Here is a 27,420-nt window from a genome sequence, read left to right on the forward strand (position 1 = left end):
CCCATTCTACAAGTTTAATAACAATGTCCATGTCTTCTACTCCAAAGATTAAGGATGAGTCCAGTGTTTCACATGACTGCGCAAATTCAGTTGCGACCTGCATGTTTTTCCGCATCTCGTGCAGACAAAGCCGTTATCCGCCGGCGGTCTATTTAAATTTTCTTTCCGTCTTCTGCGCCTGTCTTCCATAAGGGCTTTCTTTTGGGTCTCAAATATGAGTCCCGTAACCTTTGTGGGAGCTCTCCGTCTCTCACAGAGGCCATCTGCTGCCAGCTACTTTCCTCTATGCCATTGAGGGTGAAATGGCGCCTGAGTTGATCTTTATAGTGCATAAGGCACCTCTTTTACGCAGTCTTCCATTACAATCACCAAAGAAGATTCGGTACTCGGGGTGATTCGAGACACACTGCAAGGCATCCAGCCTGCACTGTCTATTTATAGTGGAATATGGAGTGCACAGACCAAAACCCTTCTTTATGTCAAGTGTCGACCACAGTGGCTCAGTAGTCTGAGATAGCTGTAGACATCAAAAGGCTGTAGGCTTTATTTTGGAGTTTCTATCTCCTAGACTGGCTGCCGACCTAGAGCCCAGTCCACCCCTCGACCGCAAATCTAATCTACTCTCTTCATCGCCTTTGGCATGCGGTCGTCTGCGTTGCAATGGTTTTCACAATTAGGGAAGAGTAAAAATTGTTTACAAATCTCCCAACCAGACCTATTATTTATTTATATTATATTAGACACCACTCCATCAGTGTTAATGAATGGCTGACAGGTCAGATGTGCCACAGTGTGGACTATATGCAAATCCTGACCTATATTGCTAATCTAATGAGTCATTGGACTTTGTTGATTAGTTCAAAGCATCTCAGTTGTTAATGTCTGAATGTTGACTGTACAGCACGAAGAACAACATTTTGTTTTTATTTACATCCTAGCATAAACATCCAACGGGACTGTGGGGGGTGGAGGTGGGTAGGGTTCGAACCTTGACCATCGAGGCGACAGTTTAAAGAGAATACCACATGACCAAGCAGACAACCAATACGAACAATCTCTGGCATTTCTTCCGTCCATTTGACTATCGACGTAGGGTTGGACATTTCACTTCACCCAAATCCACTGCCCCGGATGTTCTTAGCAGGATGTCAAGGCCGTTCACATAGTCCTGCCAACTTTTTTTTGGACGACCCGTTCTTTGTGCTCCCTTCAGTGTACCTTGAAGGATGACTTTTGACAGCCAACTACAATTGGATGGCTGCCTGGTCGTGCGGTTTGCGCGCTGGACTGTCGTTCGGATTTATCGACGGTCGAGGGTTCAAACTCTGCCCGCTCCCATCCCCCGTCGTCCTGCTGGAGGTTTGTACTAGGAAGTAAACTATCTTCAACTCTGAAGGAACATCCGAAACATGTAAAACATTTTACAAACAACAAACAATTGAACCGAACTTGCTCAGCTTTCGTCTATTCACAGTATTGAGAAGTTCATCCTTTTTGCCAGCCAGACTAGTTAAAAAAACAAACTCATTTACTCTCAAAAGTTTGAATTCTTCTTTCGGCCTCAGCGTTCAGTGTCCAACTTTCACCACCATATGGGAGTACAGAGACCACCATTTATATGTAACAATATATTACTGACCGGAGATGTCCAAACTACTAGTCATATCCAGCTCGTGACGTCATATCCGGCTCGTGACATGGTGCTATTCATCCTCTTGATACGAATGTTACATTGTGTGTTGAAGACTCGATACATTTTGTTGCTCATCCGGCCCATGACATGTGTTAGAAATTTACTGGGCGTCACTTGTTACAACTAATCCGTCTTTAGTAACAGTCGTTTTTATTTTGAGAGGACGAAGGTTTACCATTAAAAAAAAAACAACAGTACCGGCATTTTTAAAAAGGATTTTTTATTGCAAATATTTTCTGAATTTAGAACAAATTTGAAGATGGTCAAATCTTGACGACACTGTTTTCTGTATTAGTTTTTATTACTTTTAGGACGCGTAGGATGTAATCATCTTCTTTTTTGAAGTAACGTCTGTATTTAATAAGATAAGATTTACATACCTCTTCTTTATTCAAAGTTTTTAAAAATTAAACTTACAGTTATCTGATAAATAACGTAGATACCAATAAGTATTTTAGCGGTTGTGTAGATTTGCTTGTATAAAAATAAGGTGTATTAACACAAGTGGAATCAAACGTTAAATGATAAAGGCAAACATATACTGGCCTTTCATTAGTATTGTACATTCATGTCGTACACATATTTTGTTTCATTAAATGTTGCGTAACATCATGTTTTATCATTAAATTTTAAACTTTTTTTCCTCTGCAGTCCCCCTTTTATTATTGTAATTCTAAAAAAAGAAATTTAATGTCCAAAGACTATTATCTTATAGTACCAATGCACTAAGCCAAGAACTTGGAAAATGTAATAGGTCTTCAGTTAGCCAAAGTGTCACTAGTCTACTGAAAAGACATGCTTCAATTAAGAATCAAATATACAACTTTGTGTAATATTTCAATATTTTCTTTTTGAATTCCAACAATAGTCTAACAGTAGGCTTTCTAAATAAATTTGTTTTAGAAGTATCACATGTACCTCCAGTAATCAACATTATAATGTCCTAGCACATATTACAAAGCATTTACAAGCCACAGGGGAGGGAAGTGGGCAGTGATGACAGTGCAAAGCATTTACAAGCCACAGGGGAGGGAAGTGGGCAGTGATGACAGTGCAAAGTATTTACAAGACACAGGGGAGGGAAGTGGGCAGTGATGACAGTGCAAAGCATTTACAAGCCACAGGGGAGGGAAGTGGGCAGTGATGACAGTGCAAAGCATTTACAAGCCACAGGGGAGGGAAGTGGGCAGTGATGACAGTGCAAAGTATTTACAAGACACAGGGGAGGGAAGTGGGCAGTGATGACAGTGCAAAGTATTTACAAGACACAGAGGATGGAAGTGGGCAGTGATGACAGTGCAAAGCATCTGCAAGCCACAGGGATGGAAGTGGGCAGTGATGACAGTGCAAAGTATTTACAAGACACAGGGGAGGGAAGTGGGCAGTGATGAAAGTGCAAAGTATTTACAAGACACAGAGGATGGAAGTGGGCAGTGATGACAGTGCAAAGTATCTGCAAGCCACAGGGGAGGGAAGTGGGCAGTGATGACAGTGCAAAGCATTTACAAGACACAGGGGAGGGAAGTGGGCAGTGATGAAAGTGCAAAGCATCTGCAAGCCACAGGGATGGAAGTGGGCAGTGATGAAAGTGCAAAGTATTTACAAGCCACAGGGGAGGGAAGTGGGCAGTGATGACAGTGCAAAGCATTTACAAGACACAGGGGAGGGAAGTGGGCAGTGATGACAGTGCAAAGCATTTACAAGACACAGGGGAGGGAAGTGGGCAGTGATGACAGTGCAAAGCATCTGCAAGCCACAGGAGAGGGAAGTGGGCAGTGATGAAAGTGCAAAGCATTTACAAGACACAGGAATGGAAGTGGGCAGTGATGACAGTGCAAAGCATCTGCAAGCCACAGGGGAGGGAAGTGGGCAGTGATGACAGTGCAAAGCCTATAGCAGTCAGGCAACTCTATATTAGGACATTTTAGATTTCTTGAAGTAAAAATAAAAAAAATCCTTTCCATACATGTCAACACAAGAGGCTTAAATTTCATTGAAAGTGTTGAACTAACAAACTAACATCTCTTCTTCTATTAGCCAAGTCTGTTCTGTGAAGTAGAATGTTCTGTGAAGTAGAATGTTCTGTGAAGTAGAATGTTCTGTGAAATAGAAGTCTGTTCTGTGAAGTAGAATGTTCTGTGAAGTAGAAGTCTGTTCTGTGAAGTAGAAGTCTGTTCTGTGAAGTAGAATGTTCTGTGAAGTAGAATGTTCTGTGAAATAGAAGTCTGTTCTGTGAAGTAGAATGTTCTGTGAAGTAGAATGTTCTGTGAAGTAGAAGTCTGTTCTGTGAAGTAGAAGTCTGTTCTGTGAAATAGAAGTCTGTTTTGTGAAGTAGAATGTTCTGTGAAGTAGAATGTTCTGTGAAGTAGAAGTCTGTTCTGTGAAGTAGAATGTTCTGTGAAATAGAATGTTCTGTGAAGTAGAATGTTCTGTGAAATAGAAGTCTGTTCTGTGAAGTAGAATGTTCTGTGAAGTAGAGTGTTCTGTGAAATAGAAGTCTGTTCTGTGAAGTAGAAGCCTGTTCTGTGAAGTAGAATTTTCTGTGAAATAGAAGTCTGTTCTGTGAAGTAGAATGTTCTGTGAAATAGAAGTCTGTTCTGTGAAGTAGAATGTTCTGTGAAATAGAAGTCTGTTCTGTGAAGTAGAATTTTCTGTGAAGTAGAATGTTCTGTGAAGTAGAATGTTCTGTGAAATAGAAGTCTGTTCTGTGAAGTAGAATGTTCTGTGAAGTAGAAGTCTGTTCTGTGAAGTAGAATGTTCTGTGAAGTAGAATGTTCTGTGAAATAGAAGTCTGTTCTGTGAAGTAGAATGTTCTGTGAAGTAGAATGTTCTGTGAAGTAGAAGTCTGTTCTGTGAAGTAGAAGTCTGTTCTGTGAAATAGAAGTCTGTTCTGTGAAGTAGAATGTTCTGTGAAGTAGAAGTCTGTTCTGTGAAGTAGAATGTTCTGTGAAATAGAATGTTCTGTGAAGTAGAATGTTCTGTGAAATAGAAGTCTGTTCTGTGAAGTAGAATGTTCTGTGAAGTAGAATGTTCTGTGAAATAGAAGTCTGTTCTGTGAAATAGAAGTCTGTTCTGTGAAGTAGAATGTTCTGTGAAGTAGAGTGTTCTGTGAAATAGAAGTCTGTTCTGTGAAGTAGAAGCCTGTTCTGTGAAGTAGAATTTTCTGTGAAATAGAAGTCTGTTCTGTGAAGTAGAATGTTCTGTGAAATAGAAGTCTGTTCTGTGAAGTAGAATGTTCTGTGAAATAGAAGTCTGTTCTGTGAAGTAGAATTTTCTGTGAAGTAGAAGCCTGTTCTGTGAAGTAGAAGCCTGTTCTGTCAAATAGAAGTCTGTTCTGTGAAGTAGAATTCTGTTCTGTGAAGTAGAAGTCTGTTCTGTGAAGTAGAATTTTCTGTGAAGTAGAAGCCTGTTCTGTGAAGTAGAAGCCTGTTCTGTGAAGTAGAAGTCTGTTCTGTGAAGTAGAAGCCTGTTCTGTCAAATAGAAGTCTGTTCTGTGAAGTAGAAGTCTGTTCTGTGAAGTAGAAGCCTGTTCTGTCAAATAGAAGTCTGTTCTGTGAAGTAGAAGTCTGTTCTGTGAAGTAGAAGTCTGTTCTGTGAAGTAGAATTCTGTTCTGTGAAGTAGAAGCCTGCTTTGTGAAGTAGAATGTTCTGTGAAGTAGAATGTTCTGTGAAGTAGAATGTTCTGTGAAGTAGAAGTCTGTTCTGTGAAGTAGAAGTCTGTTCTGTGAAATAGAAGTCTGTTCTGTGAAGTAGAATGTTCTGTGAAGTAGAAGTCTGTTCTGTGAAGTAGAATGTTCTGTGAAATAGAATGTTCTGTGAAGTAGAATGTTCTGTGAAATAGAAGTCTGTTCTGTGAAGTAGAATGTTCTGTGAAGTAGAATGTTCTGTGAAATAGAAGTCTGTTCTGTGAAATAGAAGTCTGTTCTGTGAAGTAGAATGTTCTGTGAAGTAGAGTGTTCTGTGAAATAGAAGTCTGTTCTGTGAAGTAGAAGCCTGTTCTGTGAAGTAGAATGTTCTGTGAAATAGAAGTCTGTTCTGTGAAGTAGAATGTTCTGTGAAATAGAAGTCTGTTCTGTGAAGTAGAATTTTCTGTGAAGTAGAAGCCTGTTCTGTGAAGTAGAAGCCTGTTCTGTCAAATAGAAGTCTGTTCTGTGAAGTAGAATTCTGTTCTGTGAAGTAGAAGTCTGTTCTGTGAAGTAGAAGTCTGTTCTGTGAAGTAGAATTTTCTGTGAAGTAGAAGCCTGTTCTGTGAAGTAGAAGCCTGTTCTGTGAAGTAGAAGTCTGTTCTGTGAAGTAGAAGCCTGTTCTGTCAAATAGAAGTCTGTTCTGTGAAGTAGAAGTCTGTTCTGTGAAGTAGAAGCCTGTTCTGTCAAATAGAAGTCTGTTCTGTGAAGTAGAAGTCTGTTCTGTGAAGTAGAAGTCTGTTCTGTGAAGTAGAATTCTGTTCTGTGAAGTAGAAGCCTGCTTTGTGAAGTAGAATGTTCTGTGAAGTAGAATGTTCTGTGAAGTAGAATGTTCTGTGAAGTAGAAGTCTGTTCTGTGAAGTAGAATGTTCTGTGAAGTAGAATGTTCTATGAAGTAGAAGTCTGTTCTGTGAAGTAGAAGTCTGTTCTGTGAAATAGAAGTCTGTTCTGTGAAATAGAAGTCTGTTCTGTAAAATAGAAGTCTGTTCTGTGAAGTAGAATGTTCTGTGAAGTAGAAGTCTGTTCTGTGAAGTAGAAGTCTGTTCTGTGAAGTAGAATGTTCTGTGAAGTAGAAGTCTGTTCTGTGAAGTAGAATGTTCTGTGAAGTAGAAGTCTGTTCTGTGAAGTAGAATGTTCAGTGAAGTAGAAGTCTGTTCTGTGAAGTAGAAGTCTGTTCTGTGAAGTAGAATGTTCTGTGAAGTAGAATGTTCTGTGAAGTAGAATGTTCTGTGAAGTAGAATGTTCTGTGAAGTAGAAGTCTGTTCTGTGAAGTAGAATGTTCTGTGAAGTAGAATGTTCTGTGAAGTAGAAGCCTGTTCTGTGAAGTAGAATGTTCTGTGAAGTAGAATGTTCTGTGAAGTAGAAGTCTGTTCTGTGAAGTAGAATGTTCTGTGAAGTAGAATGTTCTGTGAAGTAGAATGTTCTGTGAAGTAGAAGTCTGTTCTGTGAAGTAGAATGTTCTGTGAAGTAGAATGTTCTGTGAAATAGAAGTCTGTTCTGTGAAATAGAAGTCTGTTCTGTGAAGTAGAATGTTCTGTGAAGTAGAGTGTTCTGTGAAGTAGAGTGTTCTGTGAAGTAGAATGTTCTGTGAAGTAGAATGTTCTGTGAAGTAGAAGCCTGTTCTGTGAAGTAGAATGTTCTGTGAAATAGAAGTCTGTTCTGTGAAGCTGAAGTCTGTTTAGTTCAGTAAATTTAGAATTTCACTTATGAAAATTATATGCTGTATCGGTTTTGGTTCTTATGTTTACATGTGATTGTAACTCGTCTGTAAGAATGTGTTCACAAAATGTGTGTTGTGTAGTCATTCAGTGTATTAAAGCCATACTAAGCGGACATGGTTTTCGACTCTGTTATCATTATGTTCATAACACTGAGGATTGAGAGCTGCCTTACAAAACAGAAAATGAATCTTTATCTAGAGAATAAATTGTACATTCATAGAAATATTATTAGAAACACACACACACACAAATGAAATGGTATCAATATCAAATTCTGTATTATTTTTTGTTATTTTTTTATTATTGGAAACACACACACACACAAATGAAATGGTATCAGGTATCAATATCAAATTCTGTATTATTTTTTGTAATCAATATCAAATTCTGTATTAAATTTTTCATCAATATCAAATTCTGTATTAAATATTTCATAAATATCAAATTCTGTATTAAATTTTTAAAAATATTTAACATTTACAATTTAATTTCAATGTGGAGGCATGGTCAAGAGGCTAAGTATGCTTGAACTTGGCTTGGCTTGGCTACCTATCAAGGTGACTCTAGGTTAAACACACGACTCAAGCAGAGTTCTGTTTACTGGGTACCCGAAGGCAGCATGGAAAACCCTCTCCCAAATCCCCCCCCCTACTGGTTCACACATAAGATTGGAACACAGCACTCTGAGCATGCTGTAAGCATGAAAGTAGCACTACATACAAGCTATAATTATTATTATTATTATTGTTAATCCTTTTAGCCTATCAAGCCAAGGTCAACACTAACTGATTACAAACTTAAATTTGACAATTCAGAGATTAATAAGTCAGTGGTTAAATACAAATAAATTTAATAAAAATAAAAAAAAGCTACAACTTTGTGCATACATCATTCTCTGTCCTAAAAATAATTGTCACAAAATCTAGCCTTTAACAGAGGCATGTGGATGAGTGGTAAAGCACTTGACTTCCAAACAGAAGGACCCTGGGTTCAAATCCTAGTGAAGATGGGTATTTTAATTTTGGGATCTTTATGGTGCCTTTGAGTCCACCCAGCTCTAATGGGTACCTGATATGAGTTAGGAAAAGTAAAGGCGGTTGGTTATTGTGCTGACAACATGGCACCCTTGTTAACCACAATTAGTGATGTCATCTCAGTTATAAGCATTCTTGGCTACCAAGTGAAATACATTTTTACACTAATAATGTTGCCAACCAATGTTCTAATATTCCTTACATGTTTCAAAAGGAATAAAAATTAAAATCCTCAAGTTTCTTTCTTTAGATCAGTAAAAAAAATCATACATATAAGCATAACACATTATATAAACTTCCATTTATTAATTTATAAAAACCACAAAACAAAAACAATTTACTGAATGACTCAATACTAAACCTAACAGTATACCATACATTCAAAACCTTGAATAAATACTTGTGTCGTTATGTGGCTTTCAGAAAAAAAAATATAAAAGAATTACAAAATTAATTCAAAATCTTGTGTTTAAATTTGTTTTCTCAAAAGGGTCAAAGTTATCTTTAATCCTTTAAAGCAGCTTCTTTTTATGAATATAGTATTCTTGATAAATGTAGTTAACATAATTAAGTATACACACATAAATCTGATTAAAAGTTTTACCAAAAAAATGTCACAGACTGTAAAGCTTGGTGAGGAGTTGAGCTAAAGTCACTCTTTATATATTGTAAAAATAGAGCTGAAAGAAAAAACATTTGTTGATCAGATAATGTATAAATGTTAAGCTATAAACTGAATGTATAAAGGCTAAGCTATAAACTGAGTACAATTCTAAGTGATAAACTTAATGTATAAATGCTAAGTCATAAGCTGAATAAGTAAATTCTAAGCTATAAACTGAATGTATAAATGCTAGGCTATAAACTGAATAAGTAAATTCTCAGCTATAAACTGAATGTATAAATGATTTACCAAATTGCATTACTTCAGGAACAAAAGTCAGATTATTTGCAGACGATTGCATAATATATAGAACAATAAAAACAACAAAAGACACAGATATTTTACAAAGAGAATTAGATGAATTACAGAAATGGGAATCAAATTGGAGCTTGTCTTTCCACCCAGAAAAATGTCAGTTGTTAAGAGTAACAAAAAAACTAAAACAAATTAATTCCACTTATCGTATTCATGGCAAACCAGTAACACAGACTAAAAACACAAAATACCTAGGTGTTATAATAAATGAAAAAATTTTCATGGAATCCACATATTGATGAAACTATAAAAAAATCAAACAAAGCATTAGGATTTATTAAAAGAAATTTCTATAAATCAAATAAGAACATAAAACTAAAATGTTTTTTAACCTAGGTTAGGCCAATAATAGAATATGCATCCTCTGTTTGGGACCCCTCAACTCAAGAAAACATTAAGAAACTGGAACAGACACAAAATAGAGCAGTGAGATTCATAACAAACGAATATTCACATTTGACTAGAGTAACACCTTTAGTAAAATCACTAAATTTAGAAAGCTTTCAGGACAGAAGACTCAAAAGTAAATTAGCAATTATACATAAAACATTGAACCATAATCTTCAAATACAAAAACATAATTTAATAAAATACTCTGAAAGACACAAAGATAAAGGCACATTCCTCGTCCCATATGCTAGGACAAATTTGTACAAATACTCCTTCTTCCCTAGTGCTATTAGAGCATGGAATGGGTTGCCTGAGCTAGCCAGGAAAACCAGTGACTTGGCAGAGTTTAAGTCATTGGTTAATATGACTAAATGCATGACGCATAGGACGTAATCATCTTCTTTTTTTGAAGTAACGTCTGTATTATATAAGATAAGCTATAGACTGAATGTATAAAGGCTAAGCTATAAACTGAATAAATAAATTATAAGCTATAAACAGAGCTGAAAGAATAAATATTTGGTGATCAGATAATGTATAAATGTTAAGCTATAGACTGAATGTATAAAGGCTAAGCTATAAACTGAGTAAATAAATTCTAAGCCATAAACTGAATAAGTAAATTCTAAGCTATAAACTGAGTGTATAAATGCTTAGCTATAAAATAAATGTATAAAAGCTAAGCTTTAAACCAAATAAATAAATTCTAAGCTATAAACTGAATGTATAAATGCTAAGCTATAAACTGCTTGACTATCTAAGTGAGGAGAGCTTAAATTGAAATCACATTGTAAACTAGGTGTTTTTTAATGGATTTGATTTGCTTGCTGAGAGCCTAAAGGAAGGACTCACAGATATCCTCCCCCCCCCCTCTTATGTTTACAAAAGATATTGACCCAGAATGCACTGTGCTTGTTATAGGAGCATGGAAGTTGTGCTTGCTAAGAGCCTAAAGGAAGGACTCACAGATATCCTCCATATCCCCTCATATGTCAACAAAAGATATTGACCCAGAATGCACTGTGCTTGCTATAGGAGCATGGAAGTTGTGCTTGCTAAGAGCCTAAAGGAAGGACTCACAGATATCCTCCATATCCCCTCATATGTCAACAAAAGATATTGACCCAGAATGCACTGTGCTTGCTATAGGAGCATGGAAGTTGTGCTAATCAAAAGCAATAATAATACCAGCAATAATAATACCAGCAATAATAAACAGCATGACTATTGGCCAGAGATGAAGGCTTCAATTCAGCTTTTATCACCAAATTTTGAAAAGCATGAACTAAAAATGTGAGTTATTCAGTGTTCCCAGACATTAGCACTGTAATGAACATCTTCACCATCACTTGTTCCATAAGTTGGATGGATCATTGGGTCAACAGAGATACTGCCCATCAAAGCTTTTCTGCTTTTCTCTTAGTGATAAATCTGAAATGTTGACAAATTACCTTTCTATGTTTCTCTGCTGGCTCAAAACCAAGGACTTTACCAACAAAATAAAACTCTTCATCTAATGAGGTTTGTATGGTCTCTGCTTTTCAATAGCCATGTTGCTCCCCTAAAAATGCAAAATATTAATAATTTCTTTACAAAATGTTATGTACTCTTGTTTTCACTATTTTTATCTTATACATGCAATTAAAAGTAGCCTATAGCATAACTGACATGACTAGAACAACAAAATAAAGTAAAAACTAGGAAAGTTTATACCATACAAAGCAAGATAGAAAAAGGTTGGTCATGGTCCACTAGCAGGTTTCTAGAGACAGTTATCTATTTTAGAAATAAACTTTTTAGAGTGATTATATGTGTAACAAAAAAAAAATATGTTTCATATCACATTAACAAGCAGTTTGTGACACTGTTATGCATCAATGAAGTTTCAAGCATAAAAAAAGATACTTCTATAGTATACTAGCATTACCCTTGGTTCTTCCCCCTGATTTGTTCTCAGGCTATACAGTGTTTATTTTGGCTAAAAACTTTTTTTTTTTCTGCACTTCCAATAAAATTTCCAGCATTTTAATTTCAGCCCAAAAAGCCTAGTATCAATTACATTGAATTCATAAAGACACATACTTTTGGTGTTTGAATTCTAAGAACACTTTTCTCCCCATCCTCAAACAAACAAAAATGGTACATACAATCTTCTTTCTTCTTCCTTCTCATTTTTTTATTGGAGCATTCAGATGACTGGACCAGTATATGAGATTATTTTCACAGCGTTTCCAAATCAGGGAACTCTCCATATAGTTTTCTTTCTATTGGGGTGTTTTGGGGCCAGTGTCATGTACAGCCTCTTGGTAAAGAGAGCAGTTTTGGAGAAGATGGTCAACATTCTCTGGTGACACTCCACATGGGCAGATTTCAGTTTCTGATTTTGAGCTTCCAATACATATGTTGTCAAATTCTGTTGTGTCTGGTCCTGCGGAAAAAAAAATGATTTTAGATGTTTTACTCCCATGAAACAGTTCTAAAGGCACATCACTATTCATGATTTAGTTTATCTTTACATATGATTTTTTTTTTAATTTGGTCAGTTGTAGCACCTTTATCTGGACATGCATCTTATACACATTAACAAATATTTTACACTTATATTTATAGCCTATCAAGATAAAATAGCCTGATTACCACAAACAGAGAGGTGCGGTGGCTGAGTGGTAAGGCGCTTAGCTTCTGAACCGGGGGTCCAGGGTATGAATCCCAGCTCTAATGGGTACCTGACATTAGTTGGGGAAAAAGTAAAGGCGGTTGGTCATTTTGTTGGCCTAATGACACCCTCGTTAGCCATAGGCCACAGAATAAGATGACCTTTACATCATCTGCCCTATAGACCACAAGATTGGAAAGGGGAACTTTATTATTTTTTTTTTACCACAAACAGAATTACACAAAAATCCCCCCCCCCCCCCCCCAGAAAAGAAAAAAAAACTTTTACTGCTTTCATAAATAAAAAGGATGGTAAATGTTATGTCTATAAAACATTACCTTGAAACAAACATTGCAAGAAGTCCTTTTGCTTTAACTGCCTACACCTTCAAGTGTCTTTCAATGAACAAATCCTGTTGATCCTCTGCCAACATAAACAAGTTTACATAGATATTAACATTTCAAAGTCATGGGCCAAAAGCTCAGTCATTTTTCATTTCGCTTCTATATCAATATTTTGATTTTTTTGTCAGCTAAATGATTTGTGTACCTCATAGGAAAACAATGGCGTCCTGGGTTTGAACCTAAATGAAGATTGGTATTTTGAATTTTTAGGGTGCCCCTCAGTCACCCAACTCTAATGGGTAACTGATTTTAGGTGGTGAAAATTAAGGCGGTTAGTCATTGTGCTGGACACATGACGACCTGCTCATTAACCACTAGCCATAGAAACATAACCTTGACATCATTTGCTCCATAGATCGCAAGGTCTGAAAGGTAAACTTTACTTTTTTTTAATTAATATCCACTGTGCATACTGCATCCCATTACTTCTTACTTATGTACAATAGATTTCTCTTTTCCTTTCCTTGTGTTTCTTGAATCAAGTTCCTTTTTATAGGGCATTTTAATACCGCCACAAAGCTAATGGATTATATTATTTGTCATAATGTCCAAAAGTAGAAACTAATTATTTTATAATGAGAATGTGGGTATGTGTGTTGTCTATCCAGTATCCAAAACTACACATTTTTCAAGTAAAAATCAACAAATTAAACATATTAAAAAGATAATAAAAACCAACAGGGATTATGTGAAGGTCTTTACAAATGTCATTAAGATTTGCGGTTAAACAGTAGACTTCTTTTTATTTGTTTAAATAGATCATTGAGTGTGATACTTCAAATCTTTGGACAGGTGATCATGGATAAAATCTGAACACTTTCATTTAAATTTATGGTTCCCATGGTGGAAAGGTGTTCTACAGCTTCTGCAAAGATCAAGCTCTGTTTTATCCACCATGGTCAAACACATCCACCTTAGACAAACAGTATCCATTTCTATATACAAAAATACATACAGATAATTTTCTTTACATATTAAAAGAAAAAGAGAAAGATTACCTGAGGTGACCAGACACCATCAGTAAAGCGATATTTTTTTGAGATATCAGTTACTGCTTCGGAAACTGCTGATGGATCAGTCACTGTAAAAAACTTGGTCAGTAAAATTTGAAAAGTAGACAACTCCATGGTAAACAATAAAATCGCCACCTGAAAACACAAAAAAACAATAAGAGGATGTAGACACACACAAAAAGGATTACAATGTCTGATTTTAACTCAATGTGAGCCACATGAGTAGGCCTAGTTATAGCCTTTAACACAGCAAACATTTGAACTAGTGGCCAACAGTGCACAACATTTTAAGGATAAATGTAGAATATATACAGCTATTTTATTTGAATAAATGTGAATACTAAAGTCAATATAAACAAATATGAGACTGTGTGACAAAAGTTTAACTATATATATATATATATATATATATATATATATATATATATATATATATATATATATATATATATATATATATCGAAGACGAACTCCATTCTTTTCAGATCAGGCAGCTTTCCATACAATTTTTATTCTAAAGGACTGCTGGGGGCCAGTATTTTGTTTGGGTCTCACGATAAAACAAGGCAATATGTTCTTTGGAGGAACTCTACAAGGCATGTTTCACTGGTTTCAACATCCAGAATAAGTGTTAACTCATTATGTTGTGCCCTATTCAAAGGTGAAAAATAATTCATTGACTGTGTCCTGATAGAATGTAACATGCATCCTTGATCCTGATGTTTGAGCAACAACTGTTATATTTTTGGTTTATACTACTCTCTTTTTCTTTTTCTCTTCCGGATATAGTGGAATTTAAGAAAAGAAAAAGTAAAGTACCCCTTTCAGACCTTGTGGTCTATAGGGCAGCAGAATGACCAACTGTCATTACTTTTCCCCAATTAATGTCAGGTACCCATTAGAGCTAGGTGGACTCAGAGGCGCCCAAAGATCGTGAAATTAAAAACCCCAGTCTTACCAGAATTCGAACCCTGCACCCCAGTTCAGTAGCCAAGTGTTTTACTGCTTAGCCACTGCACCTTCCATGGAATTTAAGACTGCTTACTTATTCTCCCATTTTGGCAGTGTCAGCTTGTTCATCTCTATACGAAAGTGTGCCTGGGATCCATTGGAGAACAGTTTTTTTGCTATTATTGTTGAGATTTATAAGAGCTGTCTTGACTTGTTTGATAGAGGAGGCATCAGATTTTTTGAAAGATAGGAAAGAAATGTTTTTGGTATTCCTTAGAAAGAAAATCTGGCTGTTCACAGGTGGATGGTTGATTAGTGTGGTAGCTGCTGGTTCTAATACTCCCCTTTCTGCTCAGTGGCTGTCTGAGAGATCGCCAGTGGCTATTAACTTTTCTAATCTTTCTCAATTGAGCCATTCATTGCATAAGACATCTCCTCCGTTACCGGTGGATTCTTGAGATGAGCCATCTGTATAATTGACCCACTGGTTATTGGTATATTAGATTTCTTCCTTGAGAACTTTCTGATTGTGATAAGATTTTTTTTTGGCAGAAAGAGAGCTTAGGTCCCAGGGAAGAGAGTCATTGCACTGTTTAACTAATTCATAAATTATATTTTATAAGCAGTGTTTCTTTGTTTGAGATTCTCGTATGAAATGAGGTATTTTCAGTTAATTTTGAGTGCCAGACTTGTGGGTTTAAGTTTTGAGTGGGAAGCTCTCTTAGGTTTCCATTTTAGTAAACTGAGTAAGGATTATTATTTCTCTTATTTTGTCCAGAGAAACCAGGGAAAAAATGATCTCTTCCATTGCTTTGAAGGTTGTTGTTTTTATTGTTTGGAGTTAGGTTTTTGTTTTACTTTTTTACTTTGTCTATTTTCTGTAGAATTGACTGCTGAATCCTATGTTGTAGAGTCCTGTGTTCTAGAGTGATGTAGCTGGTAAATTTCTTTTTCAAAATGTAATTAGCTGATTGAAGCTCACAGCCTGCTAGATGATTGGTGTTAGCCTTCCCTGGTTGTCCAAGAAGTCTACATCTGAGTTGCCAGTTACACTGATGTGATTTGGTATCCACTTCATCTAGTGTGTTGTAGCTGGTACATTTCTATTTCAAAATGTTGTGATTTGGTATCTACTGCATCTAGCGTGTTGTAGCTGGTACATTTCTATTTCAAAATTTTGTGATTTTGTATCCACTGCATCTAGCGAGTTGTAGCTGGTACATTTCTATTTCAAAATGTTGTGACTTGCTCCAAATTAATATTTCCATTTTATATCTTGTACAATTTCACTTTTTTTTAGTTGACTTTATAGACTATCATTTTATTCATACTGCCATGTAAGATCTTTAAATTTGTTGAACCATGGATTGGGCATTAGAGCTGGGTGGACTCAGAGGTGCTTAAAGATCCAGAAATTAGAAATCCCAGTCTTCACTAGGATTCATAGCAGGGACCCCCAGTATGGAAGTCAAGAGCTTTACCACTCAGCCACCACGTTTCCATCAAATTGATTAGGCTAAAAGTAGTCCTACAAGTTCTTTGAGTGAAAAGAAAACAGTGTTTAATGAATAAAAAAGGGAAGAAGAAACTTTTTTTTTCCCACTAAAGTAAATCAAAGTAAAGTTCCCCTTTCAGACCTTACAATCTAGGGGGCTGAGGATGTAAAGGTCATCTGTTTCTGTGGCCCATGGTTAATGAGGTTGCCAGCACAACAACCAGCCGCCTTTACCTTCCCCATCACATCAGGAACCTTTAGGTTGGTAGACATAGTCATGTGATCAGGGCACGGCAGACATATTGTTGGTAAAAATCTGGTTTCTATGCACAGTCAACACAAGCTTTTAGGCACTTACCATGGATAAGTTGAGCAAAGAATGATATAGTCAGAAACAAATATTAATTCTTACACTTTGAAAGCAAGCCAGCGTAATAAAGAAAATGATTTGCTGCCCTCCTTGTGTTATCCAGATCTCTTCACTTATAATCTTGTTCTACTGAAAGTGCTTACACAATCACAAAGGATGAGTTCAAGGTATTCTGAATCAATTTTATTGTTGGACCTAGATTAGATCTAGATCTACTAATAACTAATCTAGACTAGATTCTAGATCTATATTCTAACTATTTAAGTTAGCATATCTAGACATCTATACTATATTCATAATATTGTTTGACATAAATGTAGAATCAGATTGAATAGTCAATATTTATTATTGTCTAGGGCAGTGTTTCTCAAACTGTGTGCCGCCGAAGATTTGCAGGTGTGCCGAGGAGTTTTCAGAATGCCACACGTGCAGCGTTACACAGGTTTGCCTACTATTAAATTTTTATTTTACCTTGTAACGACATCCCAGCTTGCAACGACCAGTAATAGTAGTGGATCGCTACATTATGACGGAAAGGGGTGTTAGCTCTTCAGGTTATGGAGTTGTCCACTATACATATATTATTATAATGACTCAAATGTAGGCCGCCTTAGCAGACGCTCAGCAGTTCTTATATTGGTAACGATAATAATAAGCGATGTGTTTCATGTAAATTTTGTAGGTGTATGCTAACAATAACAAATTATTACTAAGCCTTAATCATTGTTATCCATGGAGAAATACGTTGGTAAGAATGAAACTGCGAAAGCGTTCAATGAAAAGCATGGAACCAAACAAAGGTACAAAGAAGATTACATCGGATATGGTTTCATATCTTCAGGACCTGAAGATTCTCCATTGTCATTCTGTCTGATCTGCAATTCAGCTCTGTTGAATGAGGCGCTTGTTCCAAGCAAATTGAAGAGACACTTGGAAACAAAACATCCAGCTGTAAAAGCGCAACTGAAGGAATACTTCGAAAACATCAGGGCTCAACAAAATAAACAAGCTAAGAAACTTACGAACTACCTAAAGCTTTCAGAAAAGGGATTAATTGCAATTTATAAGGTTGTTCAGTTATTAGCAAATGCAAGAAAGAACACACAGAGGCTGAATCAGTCATTGCACCAGCTTTAGCAATAGTTGTTGAAACTATCCTTGGACCCGATGCTGCCGAAAAAGTTAAAAAAGTTCCTTTGTCAAATAGTACTATCTTGCGCAGAATTGAAGACTTATTGTCAGATTTACAAGATCAAATCTTCGAACACTTCGAAATGACTGACGATGAACTGTCTCTGTTGTGGTCCCTTCAAGTGGATGAATCCACTGACATTAGTGCAAAACCCAGTTGTTAGCTTTTATTCAGTTCATAAAGGATGAAAAATGTGTCAACAAATTCTTATTTTGCAAAGACTTACCAACTACGACCAAAGGCGAATTTAAGTGGTGAACGAAAACATTTTGCTATTCAAAGTACAGTGGAGACAAACTGTGTCAGCGTTTGCACCGATGGCTGTCCTTCCATGCAGGGAAATAGAAAGGGATTCTTCACTCTTGTGCGTCAAGAAAATCCAAATGTATTAGTTGTTCACTGCATGATCCACAGAGAAGCTCTTGCCTTCAAATATTTGATGTCTGTTCTGGATCAAGTGATTGAAGTTGTAAACTTCCTCAAATCTCGACCGCTTGCATTCTGACTTTCCTCAGAGCTTTGTGAAGCAATGGATTCAGACTACTAATGTCTCCTGTATCACACCAACGTTCGTTGGCTCTCCAGGGGAAAAGTGTTAAAGGGTGTCATCCAACCCAAGGCTGAGCTGATTTCATTCTTGGAGGCTGAAAAAAAAAAAAGACTTTGGATTTTCTATTCATGACGAGATTTGGTGGGTTAAGGTGACATTTCTCTCTGATTTATTTGACAAATTAAATTCATTGAATTGAAGTCTTCAAGGACCATCGGAAACCATCATCATTGCATCATCAAAACTAATATCATTTGGTTAAAATTGATTGTCTTTGTGGCAAAGTAAAATCACGAAAGGACTGCTTTCCTACTTACAATGAATCTGCTTCAAATAAAGAAATCACCCCCGAAATTCTGGACACTTTGAAACACCTGCAGTCAACATTGCAGCATTACTTCTCAACAGTTTGAAGTAATGAATATAAATGGGTCAACTCTCCATTTGGAAACAATGAAGCTACAAATTTTACAACTAAAGAAGAAGAGCAGCTCAATGATTTAAAAAACGATGCAATTCTTAAGTCAAGTTTTCCGAGAAAGCTTGGATGTGTTTTGGATTTCAATCAACAAGTTATATCCTGTAATCAATTTAAAAGCAATCAAAATAATTGTTCTTCCATTTACATCTTTATGGTTTTGTGAGTTTGGATTTTCAGCACTGACTGAAATCAAATCTAAGAAAAGAGAGAGACTTCTTACAATAGACGATGAAATGCGAGTTTGTTTGTCGACTTTGGAGCCTCGATTAGATCGCATTTGCTCTCAAAAACAGGCACAACATTCACATTAAACATAATACTGAAAAACAGGCAAAATCTTTTTTTCTTTTTATTATAAAACATCTGTTGCTCTTCGTGGTGTGCCGCGAAATTTTTGTAGTTTGTTTACTGTGCCGGCAGACAAAAAAGTTTGAGAAACACTGGTCTAGAGCTAGATCAACATTGTTGTAACATATAATGTAGGCCTACATAGATTGTGATAGAGATCTACTCTCTACTCAAGCCTTCAAGATCTAGTATTCTAGATGTAGATCTATGGCTTCATAGATATATTATATACAAAATCTGGATGATGTCTCAGATTAGAGTGTGACTAGATCTAGAGTCTAGCCTACATAATGCTTAGGCTTAGTAGGTCATTCTAGATCTCATCTAGACTCTATAGAATAGATCTAGAAAATCTAGATAACATCTAAAATCTACATCTCTCTGTTGCTGCATATTTTAAGCATATGAAACTTAATTTTTATCTAATAGATATAGCTAGATCTAGTCTTCACTTCTAGGTCACTTGATAAGATAAATAAATTTAGCTTTTATGTAGCACTACTTTCATGCTTATAGTTATAGCATGCTCAGAGCGCTATGGTCCAATCTCATTGGTGGACCGGAGGGGAGGGGTATCTGGGAGTTTTTCAGTGCTGCCTTTAGGCGCTCATTAAACACATCTCTGCACAAGATATATTTGGACTATAGTTACAGATAATAGTTACTTATTATTAGATACTAGTATTATATAGATCAGATCTAGCATCTAAACCAAAGAAAACTTTACTATCCAGGCTGAAGACTTTTTAAAGTTTATTTTAGGACTAGGCTCATCAAGACTAGTAACTTGTTGATAAATCTAATGGTCCTAGATCTGTGTTTCTTTTACAACTTTCAAATGCTCTTTTAAGATTTGAAGCTAATTACACCTTAGCCCAAACCTTTTGGCTGTTGCGGCTGAAGCACTTCACTAGTCTCAATTGAATTTTTGGTGTAAACTAGGGTTTTGAATTTCTATATTTTTAGGATGCTTCGAAGTCCAACCAATTCTTTATATTACAAGAGTTCTAAATCAATTATTAAAATGTTATTGCTATTTTTACTTTTGAAAATGTCTACAGGCTTACAAGAGTTTAGCAGCTTACATCCAGTTCCTAGATGGTTGGGTTCAAGATGTTATGGCTTTTAAACCACTAGCAAAGGTAAGTAATAAATATTGTTATATTATAGTTAATATCTTGATATTCAAAGGTATTTACATGTATATGATCCAATGTCTTGATATGTACAGGTATTTTAAATAATTTTTTTTTCTTTTTAATAGGTCTTCACTCTCAGTGGTTAGCATGTACTGCAGCCCTGGATAGTAATAAGTCAAGATGGTATTATTCTATTCGCCCACTGTTCTTGTATAGTTGGACTTGGTGAGTCCTGCACTCATGTGGCAGACATAGATCCTTGAGTCAAATAACCTACTCACTGAAGCCCAGGCTGGCTTAGAAAAGGCAGATCAACAGAAGATCAAATTGCCTTCATCACACAAGAAATAGAAGACGGCTTTCGAGAAAAGAAACCAACAACAATTGTGTGGGTTGACTTAGAAAAAGCATTTGACAAAGTCTGAGAACAAGGTCTCTTGCTCAAGATGTTATGGCTTTTAAACCACTAGCAAAGGTAAGTAATAAATATTGTTATATTATAGTTAATATCTTGATATTCAAAGGTATTTACATGTATATGATCCAATGTCTTGATATGTACAGGTATTTTAAATAATTTTTTTTTCTTTTTAATAGGTCTTCACTCTCAGTGGTTAGCATGTACTGCAGCCCTGGATAGTAATAAGTCAAGATGGTATTATTCTATTCGCCCACTGTTCTTGTATAGTTGGACTTGGTGAGTCCTGCACTCATGTGGCAGACATAGATCCTTGAGTCAAATAACCTACTCACTGAAGCCCAGGCTGGCTTAGAAAAGGCAGATCAACAGAAGATCAAATTGCCTTCATCACACAAGAAATAGAAGACGGCTTTCGAGAAAAGAAACCAACAACAATTGTGTGGGTTGACTTAGAAAAAGCATTTGACAAAGTCTGAGAACAAGGTCTCTTGCTCAAGCTAATCCAGCATCACATATCCCAAAGAATGTACAACTGGATAAAGGAATACCTAAATAATAGAAAAGCCTTAGTTTGCATGCAAGGACAAAGAAGCCACACAGTGGGTATAAAAAATGGCGTCCCCCAAGGAAGAGTCCTATCCCCAACACTTTTCCTAATATTCATAAACGATCTAAATCAAAACCTACCTAGAAAAGTTAAAAGCAGCATGTATGCAGATGACCTTGCCATAATTAGCACAGAAGAATATGTAGGAACATCGAAATTTCGATTACAAGATGCTCTTGATAAACTCAATAATTGGTCCAAAGACTGGGGCATGTCCATCAACACAAAAAAGACCACATATACCATATTCTCACTGTCAACAAAACAACAAACAATAAAATTAACATTAGATTTGGAAGCTTTAGAAAAAAATGACAGCCCTACTTATCTTGGAGTCACCTATGACCCGAGACTAACCTGGAAAAACCAAATAGATAAAACACAGAGTAAAGGCATCCAGAGACTATCCCTCTTGAAAAAATTAGCTGGCACAGATTGGGGAGCTAATCACAACATCCTGAAAAAGATTTATACCAGTTATGTAAGACCTGTATGGTGCCACAGCATGGGGCTCAGCAGCCCAAACCAACCTAAGAAAAATAGACAAGGTTCAAAATATTGGTCAAAGGATAATGACAGGAGCAATCAAAACAACACCCATAAGAGCTATGGAGGAAACCGCTGCCCTGATCTCTCTGGATAAAAGAAGAGAAATAAAAATCCTTTCCCAATTCACTAAATTGGAAACCTTGGAGAGGCACCCACTCAGAACAAAAATCCACAAAACTAGCACAAAAAAACGTCTCAAAAGGACCAATTTCATACAGGAATCTCTAAACCTAAAAAAGAAACACCAACTTGAAAAAATTACTCTGGAATCCTCAATACACTATAATGAATCTCTACCCTGGGACGAAAGCCCTCTTCCTACTATAAGGGACCATATTGAAAACATAAAAAGAAAATCTGATTACAGACCAACAGAGCTCAAGGAAATAGTGAACTGTTTTCTACATACCAATTACCCTAGCAATCAGTGGATCAGAGTTTACACGGATGGCTCATCCCATAAAGCCACCACAAATGGAGGAGCTGGAATACTTATCGAATGGCCAGATGGAGGAAAACTAGAAAAATCCATTGCAACTGGAGAGTTCTCTGACAGTCACAGAGCAGAAAGGGAAGCACTAGCACTAGCTGCTACCATGTTAGCAAATCATCCAAGTTCCCCCCACAGTCAGATTGTCTTTCTAACAGACGTGAAAACAACCCTCCAAAGCTTGCAAAACTCTGATTCCCCTCATATTAAAAACCTCAGAACAGCACTTACAAAGCTCAACAACAACAGCAAAAAAACTGTTATTCAATGGATACCAGCTCACATACAACTAGCAGGAAATGAGAAGGCTGACACACTCGCCAAGAGTGGGAGAACAAACTCACAAGTAAACTCTGCACTCTATCCAGAAGAAATGAAGAAATTAATTGTAGATAAAATAAATGAGAAATGGACGAGCTCCCATCCAAATCACAAGAAAGATGACGCTTACTATAAGCTATCCCGACAAGACCAACGTCTAATCTTTCGACTCAGGACCGGACACAACAGAATGCGACAACACATGTTCCGGAAGCTCAAAATTGGAACCAGTGAAATCTGCCCATGTGGAGTATCACCAGAAAATGCCGACCACGTCCTCCAAAACTGCTCTCTCTACCAAGAGGCCCGTATAAGACATTGGCCCCAAATCACCCCAATAGAAAGAAAACTATATGGAGAGCTCCCTGATTTGGAAACCACTGCGCAGTTCATCTCATGTACTGGTCTAGTCATATGAACACTCCAACATAACAATGAGAACGATGAAGAAGAAGAAGAAATGTGGCAGACACTTTATTTATGCTGGAAGCCAACACCAGGCTAAAAGAGAGTAAGACAGTTACAGGCTTATTATCTTACTGGATAAATCCATCAGAGCTTAAAAAAGTTTTGCCAACTAAGGTTTCTGAGATTGATATCACCTCATTAAAAAACAAAAAGTTAAATTTGATTCTCTTGTGAACAACATCACTTCTAAAAATAAAAATTTAAAGGCTATTAAATCCAAAGAAACTATAAAGCTTAGTATAAATATTTTTAATTCATTTATTGAAAGTAATGAGTTCCAATCAGATATTTTACTGTGTTGTGCTAATAGGAAGAATAGGTTTGTGCCTGTGCTTTAACGCTGCTAGGTCTCTCAATGAAAATTTCAAAACAGTCATTTATTACTGTCATCTTCCTGTCATAAGTACAAATAAATTTTTTGGGCCTGAGACTCTCCTTATTGGGCCAGAAAATCAAATCGGATATGTCGACATACATAACATCCAAAACAGTACATGAATATCTTAGATCAGGGGTGGGCAACCTTTTTGTATCGAGGGCTGCATTATTTTAAAAATTGGGAATGGCGGGCCGCATATTTATATACAACTTATAGAGACACTCTAAGCTAACTGTGTAGAATGTCTTTTAATTCATATTTACACTGTATTATATTCACGTTTCTTTTTTTCCCCACACTTCACGTTAAGGAATTACAACAAGAGTTAGCAATTATTTAAACCAATTTTACGAATTTTTTTTTCAAATTGCTGTTGTCATTTTACATTATAATATCCTGACAAATATACAGTTCTACTTAATGTGCAGTATTTTACTTTTTACACTCATGCATGATGTTCTGGAACTGTGGAACTAGCTTACTAGTTTCTATCCTTGTGACTGCTGTCAAATTACAGTCAGTCAAAATCGACCAGTAGTAATGCTTGTTTAGTTTCCACAAAGGAAAAGGCTTGTTCACTGAATGAGACAATATATGTCCGGAAGTTAAATGTCGGGACTAGAGAAACTTGCCCATCACCAGAGAATGCTGACCATGTCCTTCAATGGTGCATTCTAAATCAAGAGACCCGAACAAGACTTTGGCCCAAAAACCCTCCTAAAGAACAAAAACTAAAAAAAACAAACAATTTTTATTTGTTACTACTAGGTCTAAATCTATTGACTAGATCTAGTGAAATCTAGTCTAGATTATTCTAGATCTACTTGATTATCTATCCTTTTCTAATTCTAGGGCTCTACTCTAGTCACACTAGATCTTGTATATAGTTCTAGATCTAAAATAATTTAAGAGTCTACTAGTTCTATATCTAATAAGTCCTCTAAGTCTAAGAACACAGATTATAATAATTATATTAGAGATCTAAATATTTATGTCTAAATCTATAGTTCTATAGTCTATAATAGACTTATTAAGAACTAAATTTACATAATGATACATAGAAATCTAGAATCTAGAGATCTATCACCTTCTAAGTCTATTTCTAGATAGATCTAGAGTCTACTTCTAGATCTAGTTATCTAGTGCTAGCCCTACTTCTAGATCTAGAAACTAATTTAGGCTATGTAATAAGAAAAGTAGATCTAATACTAATAGCCTTATTTAGGCCTTAGACTTACTGTGTCTAAGTCTAAGTCAAGTTAATTAATTAATTTAGGTCTAGATCTTTAATAACGTTTTTTTTTTAAATCCTTTTGAAAGTTTCTTAGATTACTTAGAAACCAGTTCAAGGAGTTAGTGTTAGAATAGTCAGATCTATTTCATCTATGAAAGTATGATAATCTATCAAATAAAATAAAATCATCTAAAATCTAAAAAACAATCTAGACTAGATTAGATCTATTGAAATCTATTCATTCTAATCTAAATCTAGTCTAGATTCTAGATCTAGAAGTCTAGTGACCTAGACCTATCTAGTAGCCTAGTCTAGACTAAGACTAGATTCCTAGATTGTCTAGGTCTAGATCAAGATGATGATAGATTAGACATCATTAGATAGATAATAGATCTAGTAGAGTACTGTAGTAGAGCCATTGTGACTTGTCGTGAAAAGAAAGGGATTTGAATGGAATATTTGGCTAATTAGCACTTACTAGATTCTAAGAATAGATCTAATTCTAATATCTAGACCTAGACTACTAGATCAGTAGATCTAGAGATCTATGTCTAGAACTAGATGTAGATCTAGATCTAGTCTTCAGCCATTTCTTCGTAAATTTAGGACACACCGGGTCCGGAAGTAGATGAAATGTAAACAATAAACACAGACCTATATATATTTTATTTTGCACTCAGTATTTTCAATTCGCACTATTAATAAATAATGATAAAATTCAGACTTGGCGGAACAAAAAATCGTGAATGCGGAACGGCGGAACATGTGAGCTTTTTTGATGATTTTGCGGGCCGTTTCCGCATAATGCGGGACTATAGGCATGTCTGCTGTAGGTGTCAGCAGGCCGCATAAAACATTCCGCTGGGCCACATCCGGCCCCCGGACCGTAATTTGCCCACCCCTGTCTTAGATGCAGTTGTGGGATGAATTTTAAACATAGCTAATACATAGGCTGGTTTACCTAGAATATTTGAAATAATGTGTGTTAAAAAAAATAATTTGTGTACATTCATAATTATAGTAGTTAAATTATATATAAATATGTGTAAATGTGAGACAGTGTATTTTTTTTTTTACCTGTATTATATCCAAGCTATCCAATGAGAAATATTTATATAATTTAATATAAAGATATATTTATTCAAATCATAATATGCATTCATTTATTTGTTGAAATAAAAGAAATGAATTGAAGTATTGTTTGTATATTAATTATTATTATCTTATCTATTAGTATGAAAATTGTAGATCTATTCATTCAAAAGAGGCCCTTAGTGAAACCTGCAGTACCAGGTTCGAATCTCGTTAAAGACTGGTATTTTGAATTTTGGGATACCTCTGAGTCCAACCAGGTTTAATTGGTATTTGACATTAGTTGGGGAAAAGTAAGGTGGTTGTTCATTGTGCTGGCCAAGACATCCTCGTTAACCGTGGTCCACAGAAACAGGTGACCTTTACATCATCTGCCTTATAGATCGCAAGGTCTTTAAAGTTAACTTGTTTATTTAAAAAAAACAAACATTTTATTTCAAGATCAATTTTTGTAACTATGTAACTGTTTGAATAACAATGGACGCCAAGAACTAGTTGTTTTTTTTTATAAAGTATCTTAGTTAGTAATTCAAATCAAGATGTCTGCCTGGTCATGCATTTTGTGTGATGGACTGTTGAGACTTACCGATGGTTCCGGGTTTAAACCCTGCCCATTCCCATCCCCTGTGGAAATCGATTCTAAAAAGTTAAATCTAAATCTAATCTAGATTGAAAAATTCTAGTCAAGATTATTTTCATAATTTGCCTGTTCTGTATTATGCATACAACAAAAGAAACAATGAAGTTCATTTTAAATAATAAATCAAAATATTTAGAAAAACAACTTGCCTTAAATTTTCTTCTTTGCTGCTTGTTTTTTAATATGTAGTTTTCAAGTCCTTCCTGTTACTCAAAAGAGCTGGTTTTATTAATCTGTATGTGGCTCTGTTTCAAAAGCAATATAATGAAGCCCGCTATGCATCTTCATCTGAAAAATATAAAATGTGATGAATGTTGTGTTGGACAGAGTTTAAGTCTTAGAAAATGAAAGTTTTACTATTTATAGATTCTGAAAAATTCTAGCTTTATAAATGCAATGTCAATAGACTCAAGTCGTATCGAAATAATTTCTTTTACCATCATTTTTATTAGAAATCAAAAATTAGATCTAACTCTATATTCTAGACTGCCGATACAAAAAATAAAATGTGATTTATTTTTTATTTATATTATATATCCAGAGATTTAAGTATCTATTGTATATAGAATTAGAACAGGCCCAGCCTGTGTGTGTGGGGGGGGGGGGGGGGGGGGATCGAGTTGATGGTGCTTAAGTGCACTGAACATAATTTCTTAAAAAAAAATAGATAAAAAAATCACTTAGATTTAGATCTAAATCTATACAGACTCTATGTTTGTTTTTTTCTACAATAGTGCTAACATTTATTTATAGATCTATATAGATCTATTTCAACAATAACAAATGTTTGACCTGAGTAGTTGATGTCTTATTTACAAAGTGAATATCAAAGTGGTAATTAGAACTAGACCTAGAATCTAGACTAGTCATCTTGTAGAAGAAAATTAGATCTAGATCTATACATATCTATGGGATAGGACCAATAGCGAACACTTTTGTGCCAGTTTTTAGTTTAGAATTTTATAATGAAAACATCTGCGGACTCCTCACCTATTGGGCTATAAAACTAAATTTGACTCTTTTTTCCATATCAGCTATTAAATTTATAATTCAAGTCAACTTGCGGTATGGGTCGGACATAATCAGCTAACGCAATTTTCGCGGGAGTCATAATGAGCGA

General features: G+C 35.7%; 1 long non-coding RNA gene across 9 annotated transcripts; it reads right to left on the bottom strand.

Moving 5' to 3' along the window:
• Positions 1-7,047: 7,047 nt before the first annotated feature.
• LOC129921686 (uncharacterized) lies at positions 7,048-25,456 on the bottom strand. Of its 9 annotated transcripts, XR_008773660.1 has the most exons (8): positions 25,047-25,456; positions 21,485-21,584; positions 21,208-21,380; positions 13,559-13,708; positions 12,495-12,579; positions 11,648-11,928; positions 10,952-11,061; positions 7,048-8,811 (listed from the first exon to the last, which is right to left on the bottom strand). It is a non-coding gene; the product is annotated as an uncharacterized LOC129921686 (long non-coding RNA). The 9 variants fall into 9 exon arrangements; XR_008773657.1 differs by lacking the exon at positions 21,485-21,584 and having other exon boundaries at positions 25,047-25,453; XR_008773658.1 differs by lacking the exons at positions 21,208-21,380; positions 21,485-21,584 and adding an exon at positions 16,432-16,561 and having other exon boundaries at positions 25,047-25,452.
• Between the last annotated feature and the right edge of the window lie 1,964 nt (positions 25,457-27,420).

This window comes from Biomphalaria glabrata, chromosome 11 (genome assembly GCF_947242115.1).
Source record: "Biomphalaria glabrata chromosome 11, xgBioGlab47.1, whole genome shotgun sequence".
Classification (NCBI taxonomy): Eukaryota; Metazoa; Mollusca; class Gastropoda; family Planorbidae; genus Biomphalaria; species Biomphalaria glabrata.